A 13490-nucleotide genomic window follows, 5' to 3' on the forward strand; every position below is an offset into this window, starting at 1 on the left:
TCAGTTGAGCTCAGTTTAGGGGGAAGAACGTCACTTTGCCTTATAGCAGTAAGCAACTGAGCATCTAATCTTGCCTTGCAGTATTAATTAAATTAGCTAGGGAACAGTTATTCTTTAGACAGTCAGGGATTATTGTGCTATTAGCTAAGCATTGTTTTTCTGCATCTGCTTGAATCTGTCCAGCTGTGTTATTTTTATTTCTCCTGTGACTGAAATACTGATGTTTATTGCACTTAAATATTTAATAATCTCATGTTTTCTATTTTACTACTTTGTATCTGGTCTTTTAGAGATTACTTTTAACACCTTGAGAGTACTTGCACTTATTTTAATGACACATTGGCCACTCTGAAAATCCTTGTTGCTTTGGATAGACTCTACCATTTATATTAGTATTGATTTTATTCAGTATACTTGAATACCCTTGGACAAGCCTGAGAGTGACTGGCTGGTGGTAGCATTGTTACCTTATTTTCTGGGCATAAGAGGGCACAGATAGTAAATCAATGCCAGCCTTTCCCAGGAGTGTATGTGTGAAAATCAAATACCCAGGTGTGGGTGCATCAGTCACTTGGAACTGCTTTTGGGGGGAAATTGTGTTTGATACAGAGAGCTGCATTTAAAATTATTGTGTAAATCCATCCCTGTTTTAGTGATGGTCTCTCATGATGTCAGTGGTGAGAATTGAGGCTCTTTGATTACTGGCCTTGGTAAAGAGGGTCCATCACATACAATATTTACAATGGCCTGGTATTAGATATTAAATTAATGCTATCTTACCTGCTTTCTGAACAAAGACATTCACATTTGAACTAAAAAAAACTTCATTCTCAATGGAATTATGCATGTTGCTTAACGTAATTCGGTCTCCTTTATTTTCACTCAGACTTATCTTCCATCTGTCATCTATTTAAGAAATAAGCCATGACTAGGTGTTGGTATATCAGAATTTACCCATGGTTTATATTGTTTGAATATAAGGGTGATGGTATATCAGAATTTACCCATGGTTTATATTGTTTGAATATAAGGGTGAAGCCTGACTGATTAAGCAACGCCAACCATGGGTAAATCTTGATATACCTACACCTAGGAGTAGATAATTGCTATTATGCAATGACATTATTTAAGAAAGAAATTGCTTGCCTTTCATAAATAATGTCTTTGTTTAATGCCACTCTAGAGTTCCTCTGCATTTTTCCTTCTTTGCTGATGTACTGCACAAGCGTATGGAACTTGCACCTCCATACTTGCACAGTACATCAGTGCACAGTACACTAGTGCACAGTACACAATGCATCTGTGCATAGTACACCAGTGCACAGTACACCAGAGCACAGTAAATCAATGCAGTGCATGAGAAGCAGTGGAGAAAAGAGAATCTCCATTCATTATTTTTTTTTAATGCAAGAAAGCTGGACAAAGCCAAACATAATTAGGAGAAGACAAAGGTCTGAAAATAGGAACTGACTGTATTGGTCTTATAAACTTAGAAAATTACTGGAGTGAGAGATTTTTTTTTTGTTACCATATATTTTCTGAAGGATATGAAACCTAAACCTCAGTTGTTTGCCATTACTTAATGAATTTCATTCCCAGTTGCTTACCAGGAAACTTGTTTTTTTTAAGCAGGAAAAACATTAAGAGGCAAAAATCTGGACATTCTGCAAAGATCTGGACAGTTGAAATGAATGAGTGTTTACAGAGATTTAAGCCGGGACAATGCAGAAATACAAGGAGAATCAGGTTGTTGGTGTATTCTTTACTTTTGCAGAATGTGCCTGATTTTTCTTGTATTTTGTTCTGTCCTCCATAGCATATGCCAGTAGAAAAGTCTGGACACTCAATGATACTTTAGAGGACTGACTTTTTTCTATTGGTATATGCTCAGTTTGCAAAAAGCACATTGGTTGGGCTGAATAGCAATGAGCCATCATTGTATACTTTGTTTATGCTTTCCTCTGTCAGAGAATTATCAGACTCACTGTCCCCTAGGTTTAATCCTTTTCAGCATTCTGTGACTCATGCTGCATGCTGGCTGTGCACTTCATGTGTGCTTTCAATTCCATCTCATCAACTCATGCAAATAATATCCATTCAGGAAGGTCACTGTCAGCTTAATACAATTCTCACCATTGCTAATTTTTCACTAGATAGTTAATGTAAACTATTATTTCCAGTTATTTTACAACATAAGCCAAATGGTTTATCGGTTGTTTCCTCTAATATTATTGGTCCTTTAGCGTATGTACACATGTTTAGATTTTTTTAATTTCCCAGAATCTACTAAAATAGGACTCCCCATTTGGAAACTGCTGCATACCAAATGTAATAAACAAATGAATAAATAAGACAAACAACTGAATTAGGGATTGGGATTATTTCTTCTGTTTTCTGCTAGTAAGGGAAGGAGCACAGAGACATTATTTCCTGCAGACTGCTGATCACCAGAAAGCCTAATAACTGCTTCATAGCTGATAGCTTGGAATTTGTGCTTATATTCTTCTCCTGGTAAGAGAAGAAGCAGATAGCATTGATTCCTGACTGTTTCTGGGTGGGCAGTGAGTGTCTATGCTTGACGTTCCTGATTGATCTGGTTGCTGCTCAAGGCAGCTACCAGGAAAAGGCTAGAACAAACCTCTAAAACCTTGCATCATCTGGGACAAGACTGTGGATCACCAAACAGGCTGTGACCTGCTTCTCATCTTGGGATTGGTGCTAATGTTTTGCTTCTAGTGAGAGAAGAAGCAAAGGAGGGAGCATTGTATCCCAGACGAGTGAAGCTGTGGTGAGACCAACACTAGTAAAAACCAGGCAGTAGCCATTCATGTGACTCCCCTCTTTTCATCATTCTTGACAAGCTAATATTTTTGTTTTCAGTAGGTACTGCTTGATTTGTTTTAACTTTAGAATATCTGCCTAAATACTTCATCCTTAAATTTTCAGGGTCTATGTATTAGTTTCCTGTCAAGTGTTTGGCAGTAACCTGTACAGAGACAGACACCTCGAGTGACATTTTTCCTGTAAAAGCACGATTGAAATTTCACCAATACCTAGATGCACACATGGCAACTAGTTTGTAGTGGCAAGTACTATCTCCAGAGTTGCAAACTGGATACTCCTGACATTGTTTTATATTCTCACTCCAACTGTCTAATCAATAAGAAAGGGTCTGTTGCCATGGATTTGAACTTTCCCACTATCTCTGTTACAAGCTTGGTGGATATGGGCATCCTGAGGCAATGTAGAAATTTCCTAATGTTTACTGACAACCAGTTAATTCTCAAACAAACTGCTATGGTATGTGAGAGATGTCTTTATGGAATGTCACTGGAGGCAAAGCTCTCACATAAAAGTACTCCTAATGTGAATAAGGTTGTCAGTAGTACACATGCTGCACCCATCACACACAATTCAAAGCAGACATATAGACCCACATATGCTGAGGCACTTAAATGTAACCTTTCTAAACCCAAAAACCTCCTAGATGAAGTACGCATAACAGACATCCTCAGCAGCCCTGAATGCGCTCTTTCAAAACAACACCCACATCAACATATACAGCCAAATCTCATGGAGTCTCTACTTCTAAGTCCATAAGACAAGTCACCACATAATCCAACATTCTGGTCATTGGAGACTCCATTGTGAGACACAGTGATGTCCCTCTCACAAGGCTGAGTAAAGAGAAAGTTATGGTCAATTGTTTATCAGGGGCTATGATCCACCACATTACACATGCACTCAGGTCATTGGACCACAATTGCCAGTATGACTCGGTAGTAGTCTATGTGGAAGTAAGTGACCTGAGACATACTTCCCTAGGCTATATGAAGACAGACATCATGGAACTCTTAGAATATGTGTCCTAGGCTGGTATGAGGCTAGCACTGAGCAGCATTTTACTTTCTCCAAGGATGATGTCACAATATAAACAAAAGATGACTGACTTTAATAACTGGCTGAGGTTCTGTTATCATTCTAAGGGGGTACAATATTTGTCAGCTTGGAAGAAGATGGTCAAAAGACCACGCTGCTTGGCCAGGGATGGTCTGCACCTCTCCCCTCTAGGCTTTCCAATATTAGCTAAAACATTGTCTTCCCCCATAGTGCCTTGTTTAGGCAATGCCAAACTAAAAGTACTTCTGACATAGCAAATCAAAACCAAGAAAATCTAGAAGTGTTACTGCTCAATGCTAGGAGTCTAAACAAAAACATCCACTCTCTAGAATCTCTCTTCACTCTAGAGAATGCTGGCATCTGTGTGGTCACTGAGACATGATTTAAAGCCATGGAGAGCACACCAACAGTGCAAGGTTATAATGCCTTCCACACATTTAGACCACCTACTACACAGACAGGAACCAAAGGTGAAGGTGTCTGAATTTACATTAAAAATAAATATACCTCAAGGCTGGTCAAACAGGACAATGTACTTGAGCTGCTCCATGTTCAAATCACCATATGCAAAATCCAATACCACTTCCTTGAAAGCTATAGGCACCCCTCTAAGACCCAGAAAATCCATACCATGTATCTAAAGTTATTGGAAACACTCACCATCCAACCCAATACTATATTCATGGGCAACTTTAATTACCCCACTATTAACTTGCTTTGGTTGGGAGGGTGGCCTAATGGTTAAGGTGTTTGCCTTACAAACACAAGGTGCGGGGTTTGAGTCTCACAAGGGATAATTGGCTAGGCAAAATGGCTCGCAAGGGCAGTTAGCTTAGTACTAATCTATGAACCTATGAACTTTGAATCCTATAGAACACCAAATGTACAGGCACAGAGATTCCTGGATTTTGTACACACAAACAACCTTGACCAGATAGTCAATACACCAACCAGAGGGTGCAACCATACTGGATCTGGTCCTCACTAATATGGTAGAATGTGGCACACCCCCTACTGTAATGTCTTCCCTGGTAAGGTCAAACCACAAAATGGTCTTCTTTGCAGTAAAAATAAAACCTGTACCCCTAGCTAAACCTGGAATATTCAGGAACTACTCTAAGGTTAACTTCCTGCTGCTAAGTAATAACCTGGCAAAATTTCAAGTCCCCATAAACCCTGAGAACACTGCTGCCTTGCAGAACTGTTCACAGAAACCTTGTACAAGTATATTAATAGCTGCAAAGAGGCAGCTGTGCCCACCAGGAAGAAGTACAGAACTAACTCAAAACAAAATCCGCCCTGGTGGAATCACAAAATCAATCGACTGTATAACAGGAGGAAGAAAATCATGGCAAAAATTAGAAGGTGCTGCACAAAAAAGGATAAAAGCACTCTCATCAAGCTAAACAAACAACTCAGAGGACAAATAAAGTCTACCAAAGCCACATTTGAGTTAAATTTGGCCTCCCAGGCCAAAGACAACCACAAGGCATTTATTAGCTATGTCCGCAACCTCAAAGGCAATACACAATTGTGTGCAGAGCTCATTGTAAATGGATCCACCTACACTGAATCAAAAGATATAGGAAACCTACTGGCCGATAAATTCAGCTCCAACTTTACCACTCTCTCCCCCTCAACCTTCCCTCAGGTAATAACATCCAATATAACTCCCCCTGCTAACATCAGGGAACAGGTCCTTAATGCTCTCTCTAAGGCCAAGATTACTGCATCAATGGATCCAGACAACATCCCTGGATGCTTTCTAAAGAGCATGAAACATGCTGTAACAGGCTGTCTGGAATTGCTATTTAACTGTAGCCTCCAAATAGATTTCATAACTCGTGAATGGAGAACAGTAACAGTTATCCCTCTGCACAAAGGTGAGTCATCTATAGACCCTGGAAACTACAGACCAATAAGTCTCACTAGTCTTATATGTAAAGTCATGGAAATTATCAATAGTGATATAGTAAACCTCCAGACACTGGACCCAACCCAGTTTGGTTTTGTCAAGGGCAGGTCATGCCTACTCATCCTGGTGGACTTCTTTGAGAAGGTCACCAAAACAATGGATGTGGGCAAAATGGTTCACACTGCCTACCTTGACCTGGCCAAGACATTTGATACAATACCCCAGTTGGGAATTGTTGACAAACTCAAGAGGTTAGCTACAAACCCATATGTCACCCAGTGCATAGCCAACTGTCTCACAGACAGGACCCAGGAAGTTAGAAATGAGGATTCCACCTCTACAAAGAGGCCAGTTACAAGCAGAGTCCCTCATCGATCAGTCCTTTGACTGCTCCTTTTTGGCATTTACTTCTCTGAAGTCAGGGCCAGTGTCAATGGTCTCTGGCTAGCTAAATTTGCACATGATTGAAAATTAGGAGTTCAGCAATTAGACTACAGGAATAATCCAAACACCAAAATGACTTTACTAGTTTAATGAAGTGCTTTTCATCACCTCCAATTGGGTAACTTCTTCAGATTACATTCTCACAAAAAACGAGATCATTATATAATACAACAAAGGGTCACATGATCAATCTGCAAGGTGCATTGATTCACAGGTTGTAGTACCAGTTAAATAAAAAGTACTTGTTAATAAAATTCATAAAAATACCATTTAAATCACTCATATAAAAGTACCTATTTAAACATAAACAGTAGAAACACATGGTCACAATGATTAAACTTATTTGTACTAATTCTGAGCTTGCTAAAATTATAGTTTTGATAAAATTATACAGTTCTTGTAATACTCAAACTAAAGTTAAATCTATTACTATATAAAATTCAAGTTGAGTAGTATATGTATAAAATTTTTAGGATACTATAATTATTATCTTTTCAAACTTTTTAGTTTAAGGAGACATGAAATGTTACAATGGTCATTCAATCCTGGTTCAATAAAGGCATTAAGCCTTATTTGCCATCCTAATTCACATTCTTCCAATAACCGATTCAACGGGCCACCTCGGATATTGTACTTTAACCTTGACTGTGATATAGATAGGACCTGCTGGAGAGACAGGTATGTATTCCAGAGACTACCCCATCTCTGGAACAGGCTCCCCATCCATGTGAAGCAGAGTTCCTCCCTAACCCAATTCAATTGCAACCTGGACAATGGGGAACAGGAAGTTCAACTCTGATTTGGCACCTATGTCTCTAATGGACACAGGCAACCTGTAAATGGTTCATCTCCCAGGTCCCTGCTTGTAAATGTTGCACCTCCCAAGCCCCTTATTACACTTATCAAGGCTACCAGAACTTGTCAGGGATTTGGGATGCATGGCTAGGCTTAAAATGGCCCTTGTGGGTGTTTGCGTAGTAAACAGCTATGAACCTATGAATAACGCGGTGCTTCCTCTGTAACCTCATCAACCTGATCATCTTTCCTGCACTCCGTCCACCCACGTGTTCCCACCTCTTTCTACTATGCAAATTATAATTAGTAAGAGGTGAGTTCACAATGTGAACTGCCCGTATAGGGCTGATGAGAATTTGCCCTGGTGCATTTAATGATTCTCCTTCCCAGAACAACTTTTGGCATCTGAGTGCAATTTATGGAATGCTAGGTTTTATGAGATACCATAGACAAGTCTCTATAAATAACCATTTTGTTTGCACCATGCTATACTTGCCTGGGCCTGCTCATAATGCTTGTAATTTACCATACAAAGCTAGGCATGCCCTGGCTCTGTGCATGTCTGGCCTATCCATGCTACCTGGACTATGCTAAGCATTATTGATTCTGTCCATGATGACAGCCCCTCACTTTACATGGTTGTGCCTGTGCATGCTGCCTCCATCAAGCATTGACTCATCCATGTTGCCTATATCATGCTACATGTGCATGTACTTGCTGTGCATGTTGCTATGTATTCCTGGACATGCCCGTGTTGCTTTTAACATGCCATAAATGCTCCTACCCATGTTGTCTGCATCATGGATTGACCTGCTCATGCTGTCTATGTCATTTTACACATGTATGGACATAAACATGCTGTGTGCACATTGCCCTGTATGCCTGGGTCTGTCTATCAAGCTTGTAACATGCCATACATGCCTGTGCCACCTGCACTTTACCATATTTGTCAAGCCTTGTCTTGCTTTTTTTGGAAAATTGACTGCTGCCCTTTTGAAGGACGTACTCCCTCTAATGGTGTCCCTTAGTCACTCCCCTGTGAGGGATAAGTTGACAATTCATTAGGTTTTCATGTACAAACTGCTATTTTGCCACAAATATACTAACCTCTGCACTCATTGTGCACCTTTCATGTGTATTCTGTGTTTCATACTGAAAATTGTCATGTATTATGTTTGTCCCTTGCAGTATTTTTTTACAAAATATTGTAAACTTTGTTTTCTGTAAACTTTTGTAAAGAATTTTGCAAATGTTGTTTCCTGTACAATTTTGTAAAAATGTTATAACTTGTGTCTGGAGCTTTTCTCCCCGAGCCTCCACTGAAAATGGGGTTCCACCCAGTCAGACTTTCCTGGTAAACAAAAGTAAAATAAAATAAAAAAATAATAAATTCTTATCTTTTTCATGCCTGGTTCTCCAGAACCTGAGCTCTTTTATGAAGCCAGCATCATTAGTGCCATAGTAAGAGCTCTGTCTTCTATGCCATGCAGTTGGTGCCAGCATCATTAGTGCCATAGTAAGAGCTCTGTCTTCTATGCCATGCAGTTGGTGCCAGCATCATTAGTGCCATAGTAAGAGCTCTGTCTTCTATGCCATGCAGTTGGTGCCAGCATCATTAGTGCCATAGTAAGAGCTCTGTCTTCCATGCCATGCAGTTGCTTAAGACTGACACTCCTTGCCTTCCAGTGCAAATGGCATTACTGCAGGTTATCAAATGGTAGTTTTCTGAAAGAGTTTTTGCTGGTTGCTTCAAACATACTCATTATGCCAGTAGCATGTGCTGTGCAAGTCCAGCATTGGCCTAGGGTATGTTATTATACTTTGTGGAGAATGAAGCTATAGGAAGCACCCTACACTAAATGCATGAAACAAGGCTCTCAGCACTCTTTAACAGTCAGTGTGCTGTCTTTCAAAACAAAGAATCGAATTAAACCCCCATTCAACAATCTGCACTACATCCATGAATACAGGAAGGTTGGGCCAAAGAGGTTTAACTTTATTTAAAAATCTGATATCAACAACTTCTTTAATTTGATTTTTGTGATATTTTATTTATCTGCAGTCAATGTAACACAGTATCTTCACTGTCTTACTTTTTTCTTTCTGAATGAAGAAACATTATTATAAGGTATTATTTTGTATTTTCATTTTTTTCTGCAATGTACATTGGGTACTAATATATATAAAGTTAATAAGTTTTAAGTAGACATATGGATATGCATATTTATCATTGCCATAACTTCACATCCTTCATTATATTTGCTTTTTTACAGATTCTACAGATTGTCTGTCCTGCCCTCTTGAAGAGTGGCCCAATGAAAGGAAAGACCAGTGTATTCCGAGAGCCACAGAATTCCTGTCCTATGATGAACCCTTGGGTTCCGCTTTGACCTCCATTGCAGTTATTGGTTTATTTTTTACAGCTCTCATCTTGATAATATTTATCAGGTTTAACGACACCCCTATTGTGAAGGCCAATAACCAGAACCTCAGTTATCTGCTCCTCATAGCTCTTATGCTCTGTTTCCTGTGCTCATTTATTTTTATTGGATACCCTAATGGGCTGACCTGCAAACTTCGCCAAGCTGTGTTTGGTATATCCTTTGTTCTTTCTGTCTCTTGTGTGCTGGCTAAGACCATTATGGTAGTTATAGCTTTCAATGCAACAAAACCAAACAGCAAGTTCAAAAGATGGGTAGGACCGCAAATTTCTTACACACTTGTGTCATTGTGTACACTTTCTCAACTTATTATATGTCTCACTTGGATTTTTTGTTCCTCTCCATTTGCAGAAGAGAATTTTAAATCCCAGCCTGGGCTGATAATTATTGAATGTAATGAAGGTTCAACCATTGCATTCTGGTGCATGCTGGGATACATGGCCATGCTGGCTGGTATCTGTTTTATAGTAGCATTCTTGTCTAGAAACCTGCCTGACAGCTTTAACGAATCCAAGTTCATCTCCTTCAGCATGGTGGTATTTATTAGTGTCTGGCTGGGATTTATTCCAGCATACCTAAGTACTAAGGGTAAATATATGGTAGCAGTAGAGGTATTTGCAATCATTGCTTCAAGTGCTGGCCTGCTTGCCTGTATATTTTTCCCAAAGTGCTTTATAATTTTATTTAGACCCAATCTAAATACAAAGACATATTTAATGAACAGAGGAACACAGGGCAGATAAAAGTACAGATAAAACTATTCAAAAATGTCATATTAAGCATTTAAGATTTTTATAAACAGATGATAGAAAATGAATATAGTCTATTAGCATGAAAATACAATACACTGCTACTTCATCTTTGGGGTTATGCATAGATGTCTGTGTGGTTCCATCTTGCCATCACTATTTGTCATGTTATTATGAAAATACAATAAAGTGCTACTTCATCTTTGATTTATGCATATATGTCTTTCTAGTTCCATCTTGTCATCACTATTTGTCATGTTATATTGCCAATGCATTATCTAGAGTTTGTTTTGCTACAACATGATTAAATAAACATAAAAGTTGCATTATAAGCATTTGTTTTCATTTGTTGTTTGGGGTAGAGCACTAGCCCAAAAAGGAGTAATTTTAGGCTTAGCCTAAGTGTATATCATGAAATAGTTAAAGATACAATGGTTGTAATACATGCTAGCAAAATTTTCTAAGAGTTCAAACAAGCAAAATATATATATATATATTCCATGGTGTAAACTTATAATATGCAAACAGTAAAACTGATGATGCCTCTACTCTACAGGGACATCACAGCACATAAACTAACATACCCACTCAGAGAGTAATAATGATGTAGTCAGACATGGCCACCCTGTGCATCAGATATAAGAAACCCAGGTCAGACATCCTTCCACAGGGCAGTGCAATCCCAGCATCACTTCCAAATGTGGATAAACAAGGTATCCTACTCAACTATGAGTACTAAACTTAAGCATGCTAAACACATAATTACAAATGATTAGCTAGACATTAAGAAAATGGAAATTTGTCTACTCAGGAATGAATTAGGGTTGCCAGCTTTTCAAATGCCCAAAGTGGGACAGTTTTCGTACAAACGTCAGGTTTGGCAGGCCGAAACATACCCACGGCCAGTACAAAGGACAGAACTTCACATCCTTGCCTAAATAAAAACTTGTTCTTGTAGCATTTTAGGTTTTATGCAACTATTACATAAAATGTAGGAAATAATTTTGTCCTAATATCTCAGGACATTTGCCATTTTTACAAGTGTTTTGCAGGACACAACTGCCCAAAAAGGGACTGTCCCTCACAAAGTGTGATAGGAGGTAACCCTAGTAATTAATTGGCCACTCTGTACAAATGACATAAGTAGCCCAACTCAGACACCCTTACAAAGGGAAAGGCGCTGTCAGCATCAGTTGCATAGGTGGATAATCAAGGTATCCCAAACAAACACTACTACTGAATGTCGGACTAACCGCAAATTCAGAATGATTAGGTGTATGCAGGAAAAACAGACCCTACCTACCCATGCCTTGGCCAGCCACTCTGGCATCAGACATGAGCCACCTTAAATTCCCAATAGTGTGAACGGTACAATACAGTCATCATCATCTGCACATTATGAGCAGTGGCAGCTTGTGCTATTGGAATGCAGGACTGCACCCCCCCCAGCAGTACAAAACAAGAAAAAACAGAATTAAAAAAAAAATAATGAGTCCCGGAACTCCGAGCAAGTGTGCTCAGAACTTAAATCTGGACTGCTGTTTAACCAGTCCAAATTAAGAAAGAAGGCAGCAATCTACAGATGCCCCAGAAGTCTATGCGGTTACAACTGCATAGACTGGAAGGGGATTGGACTGCAAGGTCTGCAGCCTGTGCATGCTCAGAACAGAATTGGAAGCTGGATTCAGCACATGCATGCATGTGATTGGAAACAGGAGTCACTGCAATGGATTCTTTCTGGCTTTTGCAGTTAAGAACGGGACTTTTGCAATCCTGGGATGATTGGAAATGGAAACAGGAGCTGCTTTTGAATGGAGCGAGCTGCTTTTGCATTGGAATGGCAGGTACTGGCTTTTGCTGGTTTGAATGATGTGAGCTGTCATCCCACTCTAGTCCTTCATCATTTCCTTACTGTAATAATTAGTATGTGTATAGTGTAGTGTGTGTGTGTGTGTGTGTGTGTGTGTGTGTGTGTGTGTGTGTGTGTGTGTGTGTGTGTGTGTGTGTGTGTGTGTGTGTCTGTGCATGTGTGTGCATGCATGTGTGTATGTCCATGTCTGTAAGTGAGTGTGTGTGTGTGTGTGTGTGTGTGTGTTTATGTGTGTGTGTGTGTGTGTGTGTGTGTCTGTGCATGTGTTCGTGTGTGCGCGCGTGTGTGTGTGTATGTGTCTGTGTGTGTGAGCATGTGTGCATACAGCAGTTTAAAGAATACTTCCTACATCTTCCCATGGACACACTACATCCAGAGTGAATAGAAGAGCACTGCCATCTCATTTGAGTCCTTCATCATTTCATAATTGTAATAATTATGTGTGTGTGTGTGTGTGTGTGTGTGTGTGTGTGTGTGTGTGTGTGTGTGTGTGTGTGTGTGTGTGTGTGTGTGCGCGTGTGATGAAGAGACAGATGGCTGAGTCAAAATGAATGCATTCTATCTCGGTCCACTAGTTACAATGAAGAAATATAATTTCCAGTAGCCGGTTTCTTTGCCATAGTATTTGGACCAGCTGCGAGTCTCTGTAATCCATGCAGGCATGCATTTTAAACTGGAAGCAAGATTTCATAAACTCCCACATAAAACCAACTCTATTTCAGGGAGTTAAAGAGTTGCTCCTGTTTCATTCATTTCCTTGCATGCTTTAGGACTGGTTCACACCTTCACTGGACAGCAGAAATGACCAGTAAGGACAAACGTGATTATGACCAGGGAGACACCACCACTAAGATGTTGAAGTGTGTTGTGGTGGGCAATTGTGCTGTTGGAAAGACCTGTATGCTGATGAGCTATGCAAATGATGCATCCCCAGAGGAATATGTACCCACAATTTTCTATCATTTTGCAAGTAAAGGGGTATGCTGCTATATGTCGGCAAAATTGGTATTGGCACTTACGGGGACTGTGAGGTTACTTCCATTCTGAAGATCCAAAAGAGACCCGTAAAAAGTAAATATACAAAACAAAGTGTGGGGTTACTTTAAAGGCATGCAGTGCTGCTCTTTTAATTTACTGTTGACAAGCATCTGTGGTCAGACACACTTCTCAGTGAGTTTATGAAGCTGGTCAGTTAATTGCATATGAGTGTAAATTGCCTAGAAATTACTCAGTTTCGTGGTAATACACTTCTGGTTTGTTCAACTGTCATAAGTATAATCACACCCATTAATTGCACTCAAACTGCTTAAATGATAACTCAAGTTTCCATCATCAAGGAGTGAAATTTTTACAAAACCTACGTCTTCCAGTAAGGT

Source organism: Protopterus annectens, chromosome 7.part0, assembly GCF_019279795.1.
Source record: "Protopterus annectens isolate FY-2018-M chromosome 7.part0, PAN1.0, whole genome shotgun sequence".
NCBI classification, from domain to species: domain Eukaryota; kingdom Metazoa; phylum Chordata; order Ceratodontiformes; family Protopteridae; genus Protopterus; species Protopterus annectens.